We start from the raw sequence: 21,238 nt of genomic DNA on the forward strand, positions 1-21,238 counted from the left end.
ATTGATAATGTCATTTAAAGCAAATGTTTTTACTACTCTAGAATTCATTGTTCTATTTCTATCATCCTCTTTTCCTTCCCCCTTTCTCTGCATTCAGATTCTTCCCTAGGTTATCAGCTTCGTGAGGTCATGTATCCTAATTCAAATGCTCTGGCTGTGAGCACTGTGTTTGGTTCAGCTGTGGAAATACATAATGAACTTAGTTATACCCTTTGCTGATAGTCTTTGCAATGATTGTATCTTGCAACTTCTTTAAGAGTTGAAGTTTTGCGAAGGCTAGGAAAGTTTTAATGAAGTTCTTAGATTGCTAAGAACTTGAATATTTTAAAGCTTTTGATGGGATCTGGAGATCAAGACCTTGTAATTTCTGGGAAATGGGAGTCAAGTTTGTATTGAAGTTCATGCGTATGTTCCACTTATTATTTTATTTTATTTTATGCTGTAACTGGTTTCTCAGCTGAAAGCTTTTCTTCTGCACTGAAAAAAGTGATGAGAATGCCACTATGAACAATTCATTTTCTTCTTTGTAATGGACAAATTTCAGGCAGTGGGAAGCAAGAGAGAACTTAATGAGAAGTCTGATTTAACTGATAAGATCTTCTGTCTTAGAAATTATTTGGTGTAGGCAATGGAGTTGTCTCTTGCTTTTCAGTGAAGGAAATTATTTAAAAAACAGAAGTTGTGCTTAGTCTACCACTTCAAAAATTACATGAAACTCCTCAAGGAACTGAGGAAAAGCAGGACAGGTATTCTCATTCTGAAATCAAGTCCTTGCTTTCAACAGGCAGATATGCAGTAACTTCACACACATTATCACATGAAGATGCCACGTTTATCATTGTTTATTAGGAATAATGCTGTGTTTATCAGCTCATTGGTCCTGTAACCTCACAGAAAAATTATCCAGTGTCTGACTTGAAATGGCTTTTTTTAATGCAGCACATTGTGAAGGTTTTTGGATGAGAGAGATGCAGGTGTCTCCAGCAGGAAATTCTGTCCTGTCTTCTGTTCCTGTTCAGGTGAATTTGCAGCAGAATTTTTAGATAGTCTATAGATTCTCATAGAAAAATGAGTGCACTGAATGCAAGACCAATCCAATTTGTTGATGAGAAATACTGGCTGAAAACAGTGCTAGCATCTACCTGAATCTCATTTCTGAGCTGGTGATATAAGTTTTATTTATTTACTGTATCAGATACCTGGAAAACAAAGTTCAGAGTTAGGTAATTATCATGCAAACTGACATCAGGTGTACAGCTAAGTTTGAAAGTATAGCAGGCTAAATATTCAAGAATGTGTTAAGTGAGTGTTCGGAGTTTAGAGTAGTGCATTAATAAGGGTGGTATGAGGAGTGTTTTGCCGATCAGGCAAGCTGAACAGTGAATGCCACATTAAGTTGCCTCTGGAAAGAGAGGATGATCTGTTTACAGTGTCCTGGCTGCTGCTGTGCTGTTTACTATGTCATACTGCCTCTAGAAAGGGAAGAGGGGCGAAGTGCTGCTTTCCTAGCATACTCAGGCTGAGGGAGGTTGTGGTCAGCTAGTGAGATGAGCTGCAAGTGGAGATCCTGCTTTCAGCAGTTCAGGGAACTGCTGGCCAAGCCAGACTTCGGGAGTGATGAAAGACTTGGCACCGAGCCGAGGGAGGATTGTCTGATGTTTGCTTAACTTGGGGAAGAGCTGAAAGCTGCTGCTGGACTGGTAACTGGGACTGCAAGGGACCCCTTTCCTTGTTTCAGAGATGTGAATAGTGGGAGGGAGACATTCTGCCTCAGCAGATTCTTTAATCTGATCATCCACTAGATTTAAGATTTTTCCGCTTAGGTGCATCTTGCAAAATGATGTCTGAAAGCATTTTAATAAAGCACAGTTAGAGTCTGTAAGCCTGTTCTCTTTGAAGAAAAAACATAAAAAGATTAGGCAGTCACCCCTCCAAGCCTTGTTGAGCTGAACTCTCAGTATGGTTCTGGACTTTGTTTCAACTTGAACTCTTTCAGTTAAAGTAGTAATAGAGAAGAAATTTGAATGAGGGAGAAAAAAGGCAGGAGATGATTTCTTGGAATAATAACTGTCAGCTTTTCAAAGTTTCAAATGCTTGACCATTTAGTTCTTAGCACTATTTTTTTTTTGTGTGTTGTCTTCTGATGCATAGGAATCTTTTCAGTTAAGAAAGATGGTATCGGAAAAGACAAACCTATAGTCAATTCAATTTGTAGAGTGTAAGGTTTGTGAACTTGTCTGATCAAAGTAACCTCACTCAATTTGAAAGACATTGGTCATTGTTGTTGCGTACAGCAGAACTACTGCTTAGAAGTCTACTCCTATGGCAAGTCCTTTAATCATGCTAGAGTGAAAGTAATTTTTCCTCATACTGTTTTTTGCCTTACATACACACACCTCCCCCCACTGTATTTATGAGTAGAGATATATTTAAGCAAGCATGCCTTTGGAAGATTCAAGAAGTGATTTAATGATTACACCTTTTATCGTGATCTTGAAGGTGTTTTCCAACCTAGATGATTCTATTTTATTTCATAATATGTTGTTCAGCAGTTGTCAGACCACGTCTCAAATGTTTCTAAGATTTAAGATGCTAATGTGTAGTGCATGCTGTATTGTTCAGCCCTTGAGCTTCTGTTTCTTGCAGATGCTATAGAAGAAATGAGGAAAAAGTTCAATTTTGAAAACAGAAATGGCACTTCATAATTTTGCTATTATTAGACTGAATTATGTAGATAGAAGAAACAGATGTGTAAACTTGCAAATCTTGCCCCTATGCCTTTTGACCCTCTTATTGTTCTTTTACAACAATAAGCTTATATCTAAATCTGAGGTTTTGACTCCCTCCCACTAAATCCATTTAATCTCTCTTACCCTCTTGTGCTTTTGGCAAAGCATGACAAAGCATCCTTCCTTTTTCTTTGAGTCTGAAGGAGTGATTATCTTTGATGTGGGAAGATGCGTGTAGTGAGAAGGGTGAGTCAGAAGGCAGCTCCATGCATTCATTGAGCCACAAACCTTTCCCTCCTTGTTGATTTTTTTTTTTTCCTTTCCCTCCCTCCTCCCTTGGCATGACGCTATGCAGGTTAAGAAGATACCCTCTACAATTTGCTCAGAAACGTATGGGATTGTCAAATGCCCACGACATGCTTAGTTTTACCTTTTTGCGAATGAGGAAGTATTAGTTCTGTTGATTTAAGCATCTCACTAGTTGAGCTGTTACATTTAGTGATTCAGATCCTGGACCAAGACCTGTGAAAGAATGTATGTGCATTTGCGTGCAAGTGAGAATATCATGATGTTTCATTTGTAACTCTTCCCTGAGGGAGCCAGACTAAAGTGCTGCAACGGGAAATCAGGGGGTACCTTAAGAACTGTGTAGCTCTTAGAAGACTAGAAACTACAGCTGTGTGGATCAGGACCACTCCTCTTTGTTTAATCTCAATTCTCAGGAATCACTGAACCGGTGCATGCTTCATATCCAGGAAAGATGGATTTACATGAATCTGTTCTGTGATTATCCAGGACAAGCAGACCTGTCTTATATTCTGCAGTTGCTGGGAATTAAATCATACCTTACCCTGATCTTGAGTCTTGCACACATCCATCTGTGGTGGTATTGCTTTTAAGAGACATCCCTCCTTTGAAAGCCTGCTTTCTCTTAGCTTGTTCCCCAAGCATTTCAAACTACTGCATGGTTGGATGATGATCACTGTTCAGTTGAGCTGGGTTAGAATTAATGCCCAAATTGACTTTTCATGCACAAATTTGGGCATAATAGTGAAGAACTACTTCTGAACTTTGCAATAAATATGATAATTATAACAATAGTTATCTTACAGATAGGAAAGAACTGGAGGAAAATCATTTGATGGTTAACCACGTTCCATTTCCTCCTGTATTGCTGTAGGTTAAGCAGGCAGATAACATCTGAAGGTGGGTCTCTTATGGATTTTGTCTTAAACCCAGGAACGAAGGAGACTAAGCTCATCCAGCACATGCTTTGAGTGACTTGATAGATAGTTCATCTTGGTGATGGTAGTTTGAAAGGTATTTTTTAGCAGATTCTGTGTAAAATATATTATTTCAAACTAAGTGTCACAAATTTCATAAAACGAGTGAAAGGTTAAGTTCCTCAGAGTGAGTGTTCTGGGCTGACTCTAGTAGGTGTCTACAAAAAAAAATAATGAAAGCACACAGAATGAGTTCTAGACAAAGTCTATTTTCCATGGATTTCTTCATATATTTGATGGAAGAAATGAGAAGGTAACACTTGTCTACTTAACGAGTTTAATTTTGATTAATGTGTAATGAAAGGGACTAAACCTAAACTTTGGGTTAGTTCTTTGTTTTGTACTGTTTTAGCTGAATACATCTTGAAATGCATCGCTTCTGTGGAGCAAAATAGATGATTATAGTAATAGTGTGGGGGAAAAAACATACTAGGACAAAGAGGAAAACGCTTATGTTGTGATCTGACTCGTACGTATACCTGACATTGTAGGAGAAGCATTAATAGAAGCAGAACAATTAATGATTTACCTGCGTAATTCTACAATATTTTCTATCCCAGAAAATGCATTGGTGTGAAAGAAGTTGCGATTTATGTAATGTGACAGAACAAAAATCTTGCTGTTGCTGAAAACAGGAGGTGAAAAATACAGAATGGACGGATGATATTTAATGAACAGTAGCTGTGTATTATTGAACATCAAAAAAGGATCTATATAGCCAGATTAAAGACAGGTGACCTTTTTAGAGTTTAGTTAACCTTTTGGTCACTTTTGAGAGTTATCACTTATGAAGATAAAGGTCAAGCTACAGCTTAGTCTTCATATATGATCTTTTCTCTGTGAGGAAGGTTAGGCTTCTCTCACTTTTGCTTTCCTGAGGAACTGTAAGAGTTACTCAATTTAACAAGACTAAAGTAGAAGAAATATATATATTTTTCTATTTGTCTTCAAAATAATTCTAAAGGAGAAATCCCTTTGTATAAAGTAGAAATGATTCCTTGACCTTTAATCATCTATCTCCTTGTTAGTCTAAAAAATATTGTGAAATGCTTCAATGTAAATTGATGCACTGCCTCTAAAATCTGTAGAATTATGCAAAACTGCACTGAGTAGTCTTTGTTTCTAAGGATAGCTTTTAGTGGGAAGAAAAGCTAATGCACTCAAGAACTTCATATTTAAAAAAAAAAAAGTAATCGTGTTGCAGTTACTGACACATTAATAGTAGTTCAAACTGCTGATGAGCTGATGGTGAACAATGGTGGTACACTCTTTGGTGCCATGTTCACTTACAACTGCACCAAAGGAAGCTTTGGCTAGTTCTTGACTAGGAAACCTGTCCAGCAATTGATAAGTCTGTGGCTGAATTTATATTGTGTTCCCCAAACTACCACTCCTTTGTGTAGGTGTGTGTGGTTAAATCATGTGATTAAACATTATCTGAAATTGGAAAGTCTCTTCAGGCAGCTGTTTGACTAGTTTCAGCATATAGGTTACTATGTTACAAAACTTCTTCCCATCTATGATTTCTTTTTTCTATCCAACCCTTATTTAGCTACTGTAGTTAATATCAAAGTAAAATGAGTTTTTACATCTTGCAGGAAACACTTGAATACATGATTAGGTATCCAGATATATGACTTGGTGGTTTCAGGGGGAACTTAGTAGTTCTCTGTCAGACTGAAGTCCATAACAAGAGATCAAGAGATAAGTGGGGTGGGGGACCTGCCAGTCCTGTTCTCTCTGTCTTGTGAGAGTAGCAGGTAGAGAACTGAACAGGTTCTTAGAGGACTGTCAGTAGTTCCAAGCATGTGGTTTCACAGTCCTTCAAAAGGACTGTTTTGTAAGTGCAAATAATGAAAAATGAGCAGTTTTCTTTCTTTCCCCCCCCCAGAAGTGTCTTAGCATTTGCAGTGATCAAATAAGTCTTGTGCTGAAATTAATTTTAGTCAAAACTTCAGGAAATAGAATTGAATAGAAAAATACCTCCTCTACAATCCTCCTTGGAACGTGATTGGAATGAGGTTCTGTATACTACACAAGAATTAACCATGAGGAAGTACTTCCCTGGGTGAGGTTGTGTGAGAGAACAATTAAATAACCAGGAAAAAAAAAATTCCCAAGAAACTGCACTTAACAGAGATGTAATATAAATGAACTTGATAGTTTTACAGACTACATGTTTGTGTACACAAAGACTCCTTACAGAATTGGAGATACAACACATTTTGTATGAATAATGAATTGGAGACTGAAAATAAGAAAGGGTTGAGGGCTCCTTCATCTTTCCTTTGATCAATCCTTAACAAGGCTGACTTAGAAAGATTTAATTGGCTTTCCATTTGTGCCTGATCACTCACTGTACCAGGTTTAACCAAGGACCATCTTATCCTGCTGCCTGAGAGCGTGCAGCATTTACCAATATTCTTTGGCAGCAAATATATACAACTTTTCATTACAGTTTTTATAAAGCAGAATTACTTTTGGCTTAATTTTAAAATTCTTTTGCAATGATTTCTGAGAGCTGCCTAGTATCCTTAGTATCGTAAAATTGTTTGAGTTAGAAGGAACCATTAGTGGCCTCTTTAGTCTAACTCCCTGCAGTGAATGCGGACACCTGCAGCTAGATCAGGTTGCTTGGAGCCCCGTCCAGTCTGACCATGAATGTCTCCAGTGGCAGGGTTTCACCATCACTTTCTGCAACCTGTTCACTTCTCTTACTGTGAAATACTTTTTCTTATATCCAGTCTAAATCTTTTTAGTTCAAAACCATCTCTCCTTGTTTTCTATCACAACAGATTGTTATAGAGCCCGTCCCCTTCTTTCTTACAGCCTCCCTTTACATACTGAAAGGCTGCTTTCAGGTCTCCCTGGAGCCCTCTCTTCTCCAGTCTGAACAGCCCCCAGCTCTCTCAGCCTGTCCTCATAGGAGAGGTGTTCCATGCCTTGAATCATCTTTATGGCCCTCTTCTTCTGGGCATGTTCCAACAGGTTCATGTCTCTCCTGTAAAGAGGACTCCACACTTGGATGCAGTATTCCTGAGTCCTTTTTGGCAGGGCCATGTTCAATCCTTTCATCCCCCAGCTTGTATTGGTAGTGGAGGTTGTTGTGACCCAGGTGCAGCATAATCTCCTTCCCAGCTTCAATAGGCTATGCATAATCTTGTGAACTACTACTATTTCTCTTACTTAGTTTTCTCTTTAAATAGCAAATTAATCTGCTTAATTCCTTAATAAAGAAGATTTTCACATAACTTTGTCCTCACAACATTTAGCATCCTCTCTTTGTCATACGATTGATAAAACTGTATAAAATAAGAATTCATAAATGGGTGTATTTGGCCTTTTGAAGTGATGCCAGAAAGCATTGTGACTTACTGTTTCTTTCTTAACAACTTCTAGCCTTCTTTTGGATTGTTTCTACATAGTGAGTCAATTCTGGTGTCTTTCATTGGTGGTAACTGTCCCATGTCAAATGTTAGTATGAAAGAAGGAGAATGATTTTACTTTCTCCATGTGCATCTTTGCATTCATCTTTGATTTTGTTCATCTGCTTAATGCATTGTACAGCCTGTCACAGTAATCCTCAGCTAGCTCTCTGCAAGCTTTGTGGCCTGCTTTTATTCATCTTAATGTGTCTTCTTCCCACCATTCCATCCTGATCACTTGAGTTTATTGAGCAGTGAAGAACCCAGTATGTATGTTTCAAGTACTGTCTTAGCAACTGCTTAGAAAGGACAGTTTTACTTTTTCATAAATCAGCAAGTGGACAAAGGTTTGGAAAAGTAGAATCTTCTCTCATCTAATTAAAATTGTTTCTCTCAGAGTCTTTAATGAGGAATTGTGATGCAAGCATTTAGGGGACATGTATATGTTCAAAATTGTTTGTTTCCTGGCAATCTCAAAGGGCTTCAGATACAACTATTAGAAATGCTTTCTTAGCTTACACAAACCACTATTCTTCTGGTACTTGTTAGCCTGTCTTCTAATTTTCATTTGTTCATGGGTTTTACCTTTTGCTTTGCACACAAGCGATGGATTAAAACTTACTACTTGCTTGAAGTACAGTGTTCTTGCATACGTGCTTATGGGCTACAGTTATTTGTGATCTCTGTATGCAAATTCCATTAGGACTATTTGGTTGTACAGTTGATTGACTGTCCCAATTATTCTTGTTTTATTTTAATCTTATCAACTTACTTTAAGATGTTCTGCCAGTGACTAGATCAGGAACTCACATTCGACCCTTGAAATGACATTGAAAGGTAACAAAAATGGGAGTGAATGGTTTTGAGGGAATGGTTTGAAATATCACATCTGGCCGCTGGCTTTTGCAGGCTAATGTGTCTTCCTACGTGTATCTTTATAATGTCGATCAATGTAGTGAAGCTTTGGTTAGATTGGAATGAGAGCTGCCTTTTCCAGAAAGTAGGGCTCATACACAGGACAGATGTAGTCCTTGGGACACCATTTTAAAGAAACTTTTGAAAATGAACGTTCTGGAGAAACCTCTTCCTCTTGGACACTGAAAAATAAAACTTAATATGGAAAGAATGAGCTGATTATATCAGTTCTTCATATTAGGCTTTTGTGCTTGGTTGGAAAAGCAATAAGGTTATAAGCTCATCTAATAATGAAAAGGTCTGGAATGATTTACATCAAATGTTTTTTCAATATTAGGAAAGTGAACATGCATCCAAATGAAGAACTCTAATGCTGGGCTTCACATTGATGGAAATCAACTTGGATAAGACTTTAATTGCTTCAAAACAGGATTTATAATGGAAGCATGAATAGACATTTGAATCTATATCATGTTTTCAAGGTGCCACTGGTAGTATAAATTTTACTTGTTTAAATATAACTTATAGTCTAATTGTTGCACTTTAATAGTGTTTATGCTTTGAGTCTGCTGTGCTATCAGTATGTATTTGATGACTTTAATATCACAGAATAAAAGAATTGGAGAGGTTGGAAGGGACCTCTAGAGATCATCTGGTGCAACTGTGTTGTGACAGCAGGTCTCACAGTTAGCTATCCAAACAGGTCTTAAATATCTCTAGAGGAGGATACTCCACAAACTGTTGGGACACTTTGTTCCAGTGCTCCATCACTCTTGACAGTGAGAAAGTTCTTCCTTGTGGTATATGGAATTTCCTGTGTTCCAGTTTCTGCCTGTTGCCCCTCGTTCTACTGTTGCCCACCATCAAAAAGAGCCTGCCTCCATTGATTTGACTCACTTCAGGTATTTATAAACAGTGATGAGATCCCCTCTCAGCATTCTCTTAATGGAAGAGTCCCAGGTCTGTTACTCAAACAGCAATGTCTACTCCTTAAAGTTAGTTTGAGAACTTTGTGATTACCAAGTCTAGCATAAACAAGTATCCATTGTTTTTAAGTTCATTGACTTCTTCTAAAACGGCAAACAAACTTAACAGGGTGCGTTTTGAAATCTTCAAACTGAAGATCTGTTGAAATAAAAAGAAAAAAATAAATGAAAGAATGCACAGAGATCTTTGTATATTAAAAACCTGTATAAACGGAAATGTTTTCATAGAATAAAATATTCTGTACTTTGTGGCTTATAGTCCTCTGGAAAGCACTTAAAATAGCAGAAGTACAAGCATAGCCATTTAAAAATTTTGAGGTTAAAAAACATACTGCCTTCTAGGATCTGCTGGTCAGACTTTTATATAAAATAACGAGGACCCTGCTAGAATGAGTGTTAGAGTTCTTTGTGTTACCTTTGTGTTCTGAAAGCTCTTCATACTTAGAACTGAATGTGACATTGCTTATACAGGCACAATGTAGGTGTGTGGATGTGAATACTCAGTAATCAGCAAGTATGTTATGTCAGGGAAGGAAATTATTTTCAGTAAACAGCGGTTTCAGCTGTAAGGGATGGGTGTAGTATTTGTAATGGAATGCAATATTTTTCACCCTATTCCCTCATATAAAGTACCTCAAAATGGGGGACTTAGTGCTGCAGAAGGAGCGTTCTGAAGTTACGTTTTTGTGCCACTAGCTTAAATCCTGTGCAGTGATTCAGAAAGAGCTCATTGTAGTAAAAATCTGTCAGTACTGATCGCGCAGACCTTTTTAATTCAAGTTGGTCTGAATTAGGAGTGTCTTTAAATAAAACATCTGTATCTTAATGAAAGTTGAACAGATTTATGCCCTTTATCTATCCTTTGACCTTAATCCTTATAACTCATCTGTGTGTCCAATTCAGACATTCCCATTAAGTCACTTATTCTGTCTTTTCCTTTTCTTTGCAGTTTGAGTGAACTAGGATAAATAATGTACGATACAATTTTTCCTATGTAGACAGTTTCTCTCTTCTTTCCCCTAACTTCCCCAATCATCATTATCAGTTTAACACTTTTATTAATAAAGGCACTCTAGTCTTTCTAAAATAAAAGATATTATGGAGAATAATTGAAAAGTAGGGTAATTGAAACCGTTCCTATTACATCCAGCGGAAATTACATTAATTATCTTGGACTTTGTAGGAGCAAGTAATATTGTTTTCATGGAACTTAGTTTGAGTAAAATTATTTTTGAATAAAGGCCATCAAACTTATTAATGAGTTTAACTCTTGAAGTGCCATTATTTTCCAAACAATGGCTGGAATTTACATTAAAAGTGTCTTCTAACAAAGAAACTTAATGAGAACATTTTTCTCTGCTCTGAGAGAGATAAGAAATGCTATAGAAGAGATTGCCAGCTGCACTGTGACAGCAGTTGCTTCATTGAGGTGTTATCTGGCTCCTGGATCAACTTTCCCCATGAAGTGAAGTACTTCACTCAACACTCTTTATCTTATACTGTTTGCTTGTTGTCTTATTCTGTTTAGGAAAGATAAACAATTTGCATGAGAAACATTACTTTAAAATTATCCTTTGCATAGGGTCTTGTTAAGAGAGACTTAGTATTTCAAAATCTGACAGCTGTTTCTATCTCAAGATGTTGATGGTTTGAATTATACCAAGTCCTGATGTACACCTCTGCGATGACTGGAGGAAGCTCTACAGAAGGGCAAAGGCATAAATAACTTTGTCAGTCTTTGTTGCTGGATCTGTGCATGTGAGGAGATATCTACTGAGATCTGATTCTGCCTCTTAAGCTTGCTTTGCATTTCAAGTGGGGGTGTCAAATGGGAAAGGGTGCCAATGCATTGAACAGTGTAATAAGGAATCTTATGTGTGTAGGTCTTTACCAAATAGTAGAAGTGATTTTTGATATGATAAACAATGCATTGGTGGTGAGTTTCAAAAGAATTAATGAAGACCAGCTTCAGGAATGAAATGCAAGTCTGTATCAAGAGGAATAAAGTCAAAGTCAGATGAAGCCCTCTGTAAATTCTTCTTATCAGAGTTCTCCAATCAGTGACAATGGTTGTGAAGGGTTAACTCTTGATTTAGTAAACCACCTGCAGTCCATGAAGAGGCTGGAAATTACTTGTGTTAACATTCTGGTGGCTTTTTCTGTACCTCTAAGACCTTCAGATAAGATTACAGGAAAAGCCTGTATAGTATTTTTCTATTTGACTTAACTGATTTTTTTTTTTGTCTGACTTCATGAGCAACCAGAAAAAAATCTATGGTAGGATTTCAAAGTTTCAGTGAACTGAAGAAAATCTTGACGGTAATCTCTGATACTGGGCCAAGTTGCTTGAGAAGAATTTGAATTGAGAGTAGTAGTTCCACTCCCCCTCCACTCCCCATCTGTGCTTATCTCCCCTACTAATCTAACTTGTCACCCTAGAACAGCTGATTTCTGAGTGGTGGAGCAGCACTAACATATTTTATCTTTCATAATTCACTTGTTCCTTCACTCACCTGAGTGAAGAGCCGGAGGGAGCCTCAAACTATTTAATATCTGCTAAAGGTGAAATACAATGCTATGTGGAAATGATCTGAGTAGAGGTAGGATATTCCTGTAGCATGCTGCTGCAGCAGAATTCATAGGGTTCATGAGCTAGCATAGCTAGGCTGTATTTTTTTTTTTTTTTTGTGGTGAAGTTTACAGGTTGCATAGTCTGAAGTGGGAGTAAAAACTCAAGTGTGGTGTAAAGATTCTCTGACACAGGTACAACCTAGGAAGTCTTGGATGCCATGTTTCTTAGGCAGGCTCCCTTGGGGCTAATGCAATACTCACTACCTGAAATGCTTTGGAGTAAGAAGCAGTATGCAGTTCAGCTTAGAGTTTCATTGCATAAAATACTTAGATTAAATGGGAAACTGATTTTCAGGTTCCTCTGAGCAGGATAACATGTTGATATCAGACATCTGTTCTCTTTTTATAGTGACTCAAATACTATTTTTGTTTCCTGTGCTGTGGGAAAGGGTAGAGATTGTATCCATTGCTTAAATTGAGAATGACATTAAGAGAAAGGAAATAGCTTTTAGCAGATTGAGAATCATCCTACCAGAGCCATTCCTGTGTCTCCTTTATAGTTGACTTTTGGAGTCCAAATGCATGCACGTCTTTAGAGGTGGAGTTTGGTGCATTTTTTTGTTGTTTTCTTTTTAATGCACAACTCTTGTTTTAAGTTAAAATAAAATCCAAATTGACAGTGTTAGTTTCCTATTAATGAAAATTACTTTTATCATGCTTTTGGTTGATGAGAAATACTTCTCACTTTGACTGCTAACTTATGTTCCCTGGAGAATCTTTCTGGAGTAGTTAGCCTTCCCACTTGTTTTAATTATGTTCTGGAGAGTCAATCAACAAAAGGAAACAAGTGGTAACATATCAGCTTCGTTATGAAGTCTGGAGTATCATTGTAGTGGAAATGGTAAGTCAAGGCTTGAAACAGTGATTGAGCACCTGGTAGGAGGGCAGGGCCAGCCTAGGGGAGCTCAGGTACAATGCAGTGCACCTGGCTGACTAGAATGGGTGGATCCTGGCTTCTCAGACCTCATTTAAGGAGGCAAGGGTATCTTGCTAGAGATCACTGTGTGAGGCATTCTGGAGGTAAGCAGCTTCCTTCCTTTATTTCTATGCCTGCAGCTGTTGCATTTGAGCAAATCCTTACTTGTTGCAGCCTGGGACTTTGCTCCGCTGTCATCGCTGCACTTCCCATTGCATTGCAATCATGTAACAATTAAGTTTGCTTCATGTAAGGAAGCTAGAGTGAAGAATACTATTTGCTGTATTCTGTGGCAGGTAAAGAACAGGGAGGATGTGGGAATTAGTGTTTGTTAATGCTAAACTTTTGGAGTTAAGCTCACAAGGTCTTGTCAGTAAGAAGCAGCTCCTGTTGTTGTGGGATGACTGCTGTGCACTCCTGAACATGAAGTACCTTCAAGTTTTATTCATCTGAATAAGCTAACTACTTGGCAGTAATGAGCTAACTCTTGAATGGCCATCTGAAGGAGTGAGTATAGTGTGCTTCTGTCTGGGAAAAGAACTACAAAATTCAGGGGTTTTAAGTGACAGTGCTTTGCTATGTGTAAAAGTGTTTGGGGGTTATGTTAACTTCTACATTAAGATGAGCACAAGCATCATGAAACTGTTGAAATTACCCTGCTTAAAAGCTACATAGAATTTATTGGAACTTTTAGTACTTTTTCAGATGAAATGTTTCTGGAGAATCGAAAACAAAACCTCATTAAACAAGTCACAGGAGAAATCCCATTTAGTGTTTGTTTTTTTTTTTTTTCCTCCTCACTGTCACCAGTAAGATGAGAGATGATCGAAACCATTCATTGTTCAGAACTGGACAATTTTTTAGGCAAGAGCTTTTACCTTGTCTATACTGTGTATTGTTTACACAGGTGCTTCCCCTCCCTCCTTTCCATAAATATTGATTTGGGGGGGGGATGATTGTGGACTAGTACGTATTCAAAGAAACAGAAACAAGCCTTATCTTACATTTCTCTCTGTTTGGTGTCTGTTTGTATTTCAGACAGTGGATGGGATGGTGAAGACTTAATTTCTAAATTATTTGGGGCAATTGTTTTGGGTTTATGCAGACCACTATCGAATCATTAAGCTTGGAAAACACCTCTAAGATCATCTAGTCCAACTGTCTACCTACCGCCAATGTTGCCCACTAAACAATATCCCTAAGTTTGTGTGGTTCTTGTACACCTCCAGGAACAGTGACTCTATGACCTCTTGGGCAGCTTAGCACTTTTTTGGCAAAGTTTTTCCTGATATGTCTTGACCCTTCTGTAGCACAAATTGAGCCCATTCCTTCTTGTCCTGTCTCTAGTTACCTACTAGCTGACCCCTAGCTTGCTACCACCTACTCTCAAGTCACTGTAGAGAGCAGTAAGGCCTCCCCCGAGCCTCTCTCCTCCAGACTTAACAGTTGCTGTTCCCTTAGCAAATTCTCTAAAGATGTGTTCTAGACCCTTCACCATTTTCATTACCCTTCTCTGGACATGCTCTAAGGCCTCAGTGTCTTTCTTGTAGTGAGGGGCCCAAAACTGAATGCAGTATTTGAGATGCAGTGTTTGAGATGCAGCCTCACCAGGGCTGAGTACAGGAAGACAGTCACCTCTATAGTTCTGCTGGCTACAGCCCAGGATGCCACTCTGAACAGTAATTCTGAGAACTTCAAGTGACAACTCTTTTTGAGCTCATAACTTTGGGAAATGCTTCTCTGCTACTCAAGACTGCAGCATTTTGGTGATGCTTGAAGCATTGGCATGCTTCCCAATGGAATGATAAATTTTTTGGCTTTCGTTTTCTTTTCTGACTAACACCTTGGCTAAGGTCTGCTTCAATCAAGCACCTTGCTTGTCATGCCTTTCATCTTGCTGAGAGACATGCCAAGCAATTTTCAGCTTGAACTGCAGAATGCTACTGCAATATGAGGTGCAGCATGTAGAATAGTATTGCAGGGCTAGGTGTGATTTGTGACCACAGTTGTCTCAAAGAGACTGTGAAAGAGGGGAGAGAGAATGGATTTTGGTCATTATCTACTATGTTTATTAGTTAGACTTGAGAAATTTTTATTAAGTTACACTTAAGAGTTATTTGTGCCAAAGAGCAAAGAAGCTGTGTGCGTTGGATCACAGAAAGGAATTTGAGATCAGAAGAAATTATTAATTCTTGTGTGTACTAAATGCTTTCACAAAGAAGATAGAACTCGGTAAATGTTGAGTCAAATCTAGAGGGAGGTCACAGGTGTTATGACAAGATATATTGCAAAGCTGCATATTTTAAATCGCCAGAATCCAGACAGGGCTTCTGAGCAAGGCGCCTGGATAATCTATAACGCATATAGAGAATCCTGCTGCTGGGCTTTCAGCACAGTGCATAGTTTACAATGCAGCTCAACCATCTAGATTGCCAGGCAGTAAGCAAAGCTGTAAGGAAATACTTCTTCCATGCAAATTAAAACTTTATGGGGAGGAGTATGTATACAACATTGTAAAATACATTTGTAGCAGCCTGTAAACATAGCTGCAGTAGTTCTTTCTTAAGTAACTGATTAATTTAAACACAGCGGAGCTCAAAAGAGGAGTTTGAGAGACTTGGAATTGTTCTTCTTTGGTGTGTTGTTTGGTTCAGGTAGGTATGTGCACATGTAGAGGTCACTTGTCAGTATCAGTTTTCTTCTGTTTGGCCCTATAGTTAACTGTGACACTTAACAATTTTTTGATTAAAACTCTGCTTTTTTTTCCTTGGTATAGCAAAAAAGATATCTTGTTATGCTAGGTTTCTTCAGGTTGTGGTTGGCTTTTTTTTTTTTTTTTTTTTTTTTTTTTTTGTCATTCTCTTGACAGTCAGCTTAGATAGCATACATATAATACCATGGGGAAAATTGAGATCATGGACACTTGTAGCTAATAGAGCTCCCTACAGAAATGTTTGGCAAGGGAGTGTTTATCGCTTACCTAGATGTCCAAAATAGAGCATGAGTGTGTTTCAATTGGCAGCTGTAGATCTGCGGCAAGTTTACGTGTATTGATGTTGCAGCTCCTGCTTTAGTGTGTAACAGAGCACATCTGAGGCTGTATTAGTGGAGTTCCTTTAGTTTTTACATGCAAGAATTTTTGTTTGCTTTATTTTGAGGAACTTAAGGATCTGTGTTGTGTGGGAGCTGGCTTATTTTTGTATTTCTTCTCTGAAATTGCAGTTTTAATTTGGGAAGCTGAAATCTAAGGCACCCGCAATTGCTTCCTTGATTTAGCAATACTCTTCAGTAATTCTTGTAACCAGCATTCTTGCCAAAGCTTCAATGCATTTCTGCTTTCAAGGTACAACTTAATGTAGAAACAAAGAAACTAGCTTTTACATGCTAAAACAACTGTGGGGAGAGAACTAAGTTATTGTGCTTTATAGGCTTAGAAGAAAACTTTTATTTATTTATTTTAGAAATACAATGGTTGCTATTTGGAAGTCTTAACAAATTCCTGGTATGTGTTTTATTTTTTTTATATTGTCATTCAACTCAATGAAGTTGGTACATGCTGTATGTGAACACTTTCAGCCTGGGGAAAAGAAGACTGAGGGAGAATCCGATTAATGTTTAAAAATATCTAAAGGGATGTGGAAGGCAAGTGGACGAGGTCAGCCTTTTCTCTGTGATGTGTAGCAATAAGACAAGGAGTAATGGTCTCAAACTTGAACACAGGAAGTTCTATACAAACATGCAGAAGAATTTATGGCAAGGGTGATGGAGCACTGGAACAGGTTGCCCAGAGAGGTTATGGAGTCCCTTTCTGTGGAGATATTCAAGAGCCATCTGGCCACCTACCTGTGAGACCTATGTTGGGGTACCTGCTTTAACAGTGAAGTTGACATGACTTCTTAAGGTCCCTTCTAACCCCTGCAATTCTGTGATTCTGGGATTTTCACTAAAGATTTAAGAGTGTTTACATGGATTTAAAGCTCAACTCTATATACTGAAGTGTGGAAGCAGCAGAGGCATTGAAGAGGCATAGAAGCTCCAGAAGTGTAGTAATGTTTTTTTTTTTCCTGAAAGATTGCAATGCTTTCAGAAGTTGCATATTTTTTTTAATTTATTTATCTGTTCCTTAAAGAATGGAGCACGATCAGTTCTGAGGATATCTGTATAACTCTCTAGCCAATACAACTCAAAGTAAAACTATTCACTGGGGGTATTTCATCAAAGTCGTTCTATGTGACAGTTGTCTTAGGAAGAACTGAATTTGAATTTCTCAAAATGAATGTTTTTTTCCTAATATATCACTGCTATAAGTTTCTGTATTTATGTTTCATGTTAGCCTGTCTTGAATGCGTGAAGACTGTTTTAGTGTTATAGCTTTTTTCACCAGTCAAGAAAGTCCAGAGTGAGGTGTCTGGCATGTTGTTTCCTCCTCCACGAAACTGAAAAGTAACCAAGCTCAGTGAACTTATTCTGCAGTGATGATTCAAGTACTTGGAAGATTCTCCTTGAAGTGGTATTTCATTTTGATACTGACAGCCTTTGGGTAGAACTCATTTTGTAGGAAAAACTAGAAAGTGTGGGACTACTTTTTTCTTTGCTTTTTTTAATTTTTAATTTCTTCTTTGACGTCAGTACAACCAGATGCATGAGCTTAAGAAAAAGACTGCTTAAAAAAGCTTTTTTTTTTTCCTGAGGTTTGGAAATATCTTCTTTCACGCATCCTGATTCATTATTGTTGTTCAGAGCACCAGAAACCCACTGGAGATCTGGGAGGACTTCTGAAAAGAACTTGGATTTCTTTAATTTGTCCTAGTTACAATGTTGGGTGCTTGTGTCATTCTCTTGTTTTCTGAACTTGTATATACAAATTGCATATGCTGATCTTAACCAATCCCCTCCCCCCCCTTCTTTCTTATTCACTGAGATTAACTATTCTTTGTTTTTCTTCATATCAGATCACCTTTAATATGCTGATTCATGCTTTGGTTTGTTTTTTTTTTGTTTAAAAAAGAAAAAAGATAATGATTTCCTTTACTAGAAAATCAGAAGAACTCAGGCTTTAATTTCATGTATGTATTTGTGTCAAAGGACTGCTGGGAGAAAATAAGAAGGTAGCCTCACGGCAAAGAGGCCTGAGCTTTCAGTGACATGCAGAATCCTGCTCCTTCTTGGTTATGTTTTCTTTTCCTGATCTGTTAATCAATTACAGTATGGTTTCTTTCTGCAGTATTGCTCAGGCTCAACAAAAAGTATAAGATGTTTAAGGTAGCACATGGCTTACATGTTAGGGGTCTGTCCTCGAATATGGAGCTCTTGCAGCAAAGCCATCTCTTGTGTGGGTCTACAGCTTGAGTTGTGGCAAATAAGGCTCGCAAAGCCTGACTGAGCTGCCTCAATATGTTGCTAGTCTCAGCTGGCTGCCTCGAGTTACGTATGTCATTGTGCCTCAGTTGCTGTGAATTCTGGTCCAGTGTCCCTCCTCAAGCTGTGTGAATGTGTATTTATAGTGCCAAGCTGCATGGCAAAGCGTGGGAGTTGAGGAGCTGATTGTGTGGTGGAGCAGCAGAGATGCCGTGCAGCTGGATGAGGCTGAGTAAAATCTTTGGTCAGCATTTACGATGTGATTTGCTGCATTTGGGCCTGGGGCTTTGCACTTCTATTTCATAGCTAATGGCTTTCCATAGAAGAGTATAAAAGCATCTCCTTAACCTACAAATTTATAATTGAAACTCATTCCAAACCTCTCTTCTAGTGAATCTTCTTTCTAGTACTGCATGTTTCCCTTGTAACAGGAAAGTTTCTCTTATATACAAGTTTCTTCAGAATCTTGTTTCATAATCTCTGCTACCTTGCATGTGGTGGTCATTCATGAAAATGTCATAGGTTTTTGGTATCTTGATCTTCATTTGTGTGAATGTAACTTATGTACATGTACTTATGTATGTATATCCTCTGTTTCAGGGTGATAAATGTTTCAAAATCAAGCTCTTTTAAGGTGAAGTTCCACAAAGCAGCTGTCCCACTTCCATCTTTTTGTCTCTATAATCCCTCTCAAACTCACTATGATCAAGGAGTAAAATGCTAGTAAGATGTTGTACATGTTGCCTTATCAATAGTGCAAGTTATATCAAATGGATATATTTCAAAATCTGATAAATACAGTTCCTTTCTGTCATTCCACGTCCGAACATAATGTGGACTGCTTTTAGGAAGAACTTATTGAATTTAAACTTAAACAATTGGAATAGTCCCTTAGTTTTACTTCTAGATTTAGTGCTCAACTAATTAGTTTCATTTTTTTTCCCCCTCTAGATTTATTTCCCTCCTGCAAAGAGTTTCTTTAAGAAGACCCTTAGCCTTGAAATAGAACTAGAGTCCGAGTAAGGATTTCTGAATTGTTCTGTTGTATGAGAAGGTCTGTGTGATGTCAGCGTATATCAACACCAGATACTTGCCAGCCTGCTCAATCTGGTAATCACACTTCTATTTTCTTGTTCTGGCAGACTGAACACCATTCTGTTGCTTTTGGTCTTTGCTGAATATCTCTTAGTCTACTAATCAAACTGCAACGATCAGTTCTTTCTTCTTAAGAAGCTCTATGATAATAACCTGTTTTGTCTTACAAGGATTTCTATCAGGTATGCCTTCTGTAGCTTTTCAGTTTTTTTTTCTATAGATACATCACTACATAAATGCTTAAGCAAGAGATACAGTGATGAGAATACAATGCTGACTATCTTACGTACCTCTTAATTTGTCTTCATATTTAGTTAAGTCATGTTTGTTTCTTGGTTTCTACTTCTTGCAGTTCACTTCTTCACAACATCTGCAGACAAGAAAAGGAACAATGCTAAATTCACTAATTTCCCAAAGCTTTTGATTTTCTTGGATGCTGTTTAGTGAAATGTTCATATCTGCCTTTTTTTTTTTTAGACTGCTTTTTGTACATCAGAAACAAGTAACTGTTTCACTACACAATAAAATCCACTACTTCCACAGCAGAAATTTTTTATGAGTAGGTCATCTCTGAAGATAAAGCAAAAACATCTATGGTATGTACTTAGCCTTACACTTGCTCCGTGTGTTTGCCCGCCTGGGGACCTTTCTTTGTGAATGGCTTTGAGGGAGTGAAGTGCTATGTATCGTTTGAGAGAAAACGATGAACAACAGGGAATCCTGAGTATGGACCTAACTTATGCTTAATTCTAAGGAGATGAACACAACCATGTCTTTCACCTGGGTTTTCAAGAGACCATAATTGTTGCCATATGTTTGAGAGAGAGACTAAATGACAGTTTGAAGACATTCTCTGTGTCTAAGGGAGAGATCCTCAGTTTTGCCTTCTGCTGTCATCAGATAATTCTCCTTTCTGTTCTGGTGTGAGTTTTTTAAGCCTAGTGTATTTTTTTTTTTTTTTACCCTTGTTGCTGAATGTCATATGAACACGTATTTGAGTAGCTGTATTCAAAGTTGGAAAGAACTTCTGTCTCTTTTTGATGACATAAAACTAATCCATGTTCTTGGAAAGAGCACACACTGAACATGGTCTGCATGCATGATGTTCCTTTATTGCCAATTGCCTGCTGTTGGTAAGTAGTTGATAACTTGCCTTCCTTATGTTTTGACCCTCGGGACATCTCTTTCCCCTCTGTGGAACAGCTAATGTTTAGGCAGTTTAGCAGAAGTGCGTTCTGTTGTCAGCATTAAAGCATCAATAGTACTTACTGGTGAAACAATTATACTGTACCACGGAGAAGTGTGACAACAGAGATAATCAGGCTATCAGGGTTATAATCTGTTCCCTGTATTCATGGTTACAATTCAGAGTGACAGGAGAGGATGGTAGGGCTAATGCCCAGGGCACCTGCTGTTACAAATGCACAGATATGAAATCACTTCAGCATCATTTAGTAAATGGAAAGCGTAGCTATTTCATCAAGTTCATATATAATTGTTTTAGCCTTTGGCTTGAATAATCGTGTTGCTGAATCAGCAATAATAGGAATACAATCCAGGCATTCTGAATCTGTGAAAGAGAAAAATTACAGAAAGTGTATGTGTATCTCACGCTAGAGACAAGTGAGTGTTTGCAAAAGTAACTTCTGCCAAAATATGCTAAATACTTAGCAGGGAGAATCCCAGGGAAGCAATACAGTTCTGTTTTACTACTGATGTTTAAAGACAGTGAGTCAGAATTTCAGTGGAGGGTTATACACTTCTTAAAATGCTTCTTCTGTGAAGGAAAGTCGGGAAGATCGTTCTATTCATAGGTTTTCTTTTTAAATGAATTTAATGCTGAGGTCAGTTGTCAAAATCATGATTTTCATCTCTTCCTTAGAATCTCATGTTTTTAGTT

The 21,238-nt window shown here is 37.9% G+C and overlaps 1 long non-coding RNA gene across 2 annotated transcripts in view; it reads left to right on the forward strand.

The window, feature by feature from the left end:
* Positions 1–21,238, forward strand: part of LOC104910517 — a 24,215-nt gene that overhangs the window by 408 nt on the left and 2,569 nt on the right. For both annotated transcript variants that reach the window (XR_002113915.1, XR_002113916.1), the window contains exons 2-3: positions 19,195–19,353; positions 19,816–20,471. This is a non-coding gene — a long non-coding RNA (uncharacterized LOC104910517). The remainder of the gene's footprint in view (positions 1–19,194; positions 19,354–19,815; positions 20,472–21,238) is intronic.

The sequence above is a fragment of the Meleagris gallopavo genome, chromosome 4, assembly GCF_000146605.3.
Source record: "Meleagris gallopavo isolate NT-WF06-2002-E0010 breed Aviagen turkey brand Nicholas breeding stock chromosome 4, Turkey_5.1, whole genome shotgun sequence".
Classification (NCBI taxonomy): Eukaryota; Metazoa; Chordata; class Aves; order Galliformes; family Phasianidae; genus Meleagris; species Meleagris gallopavo.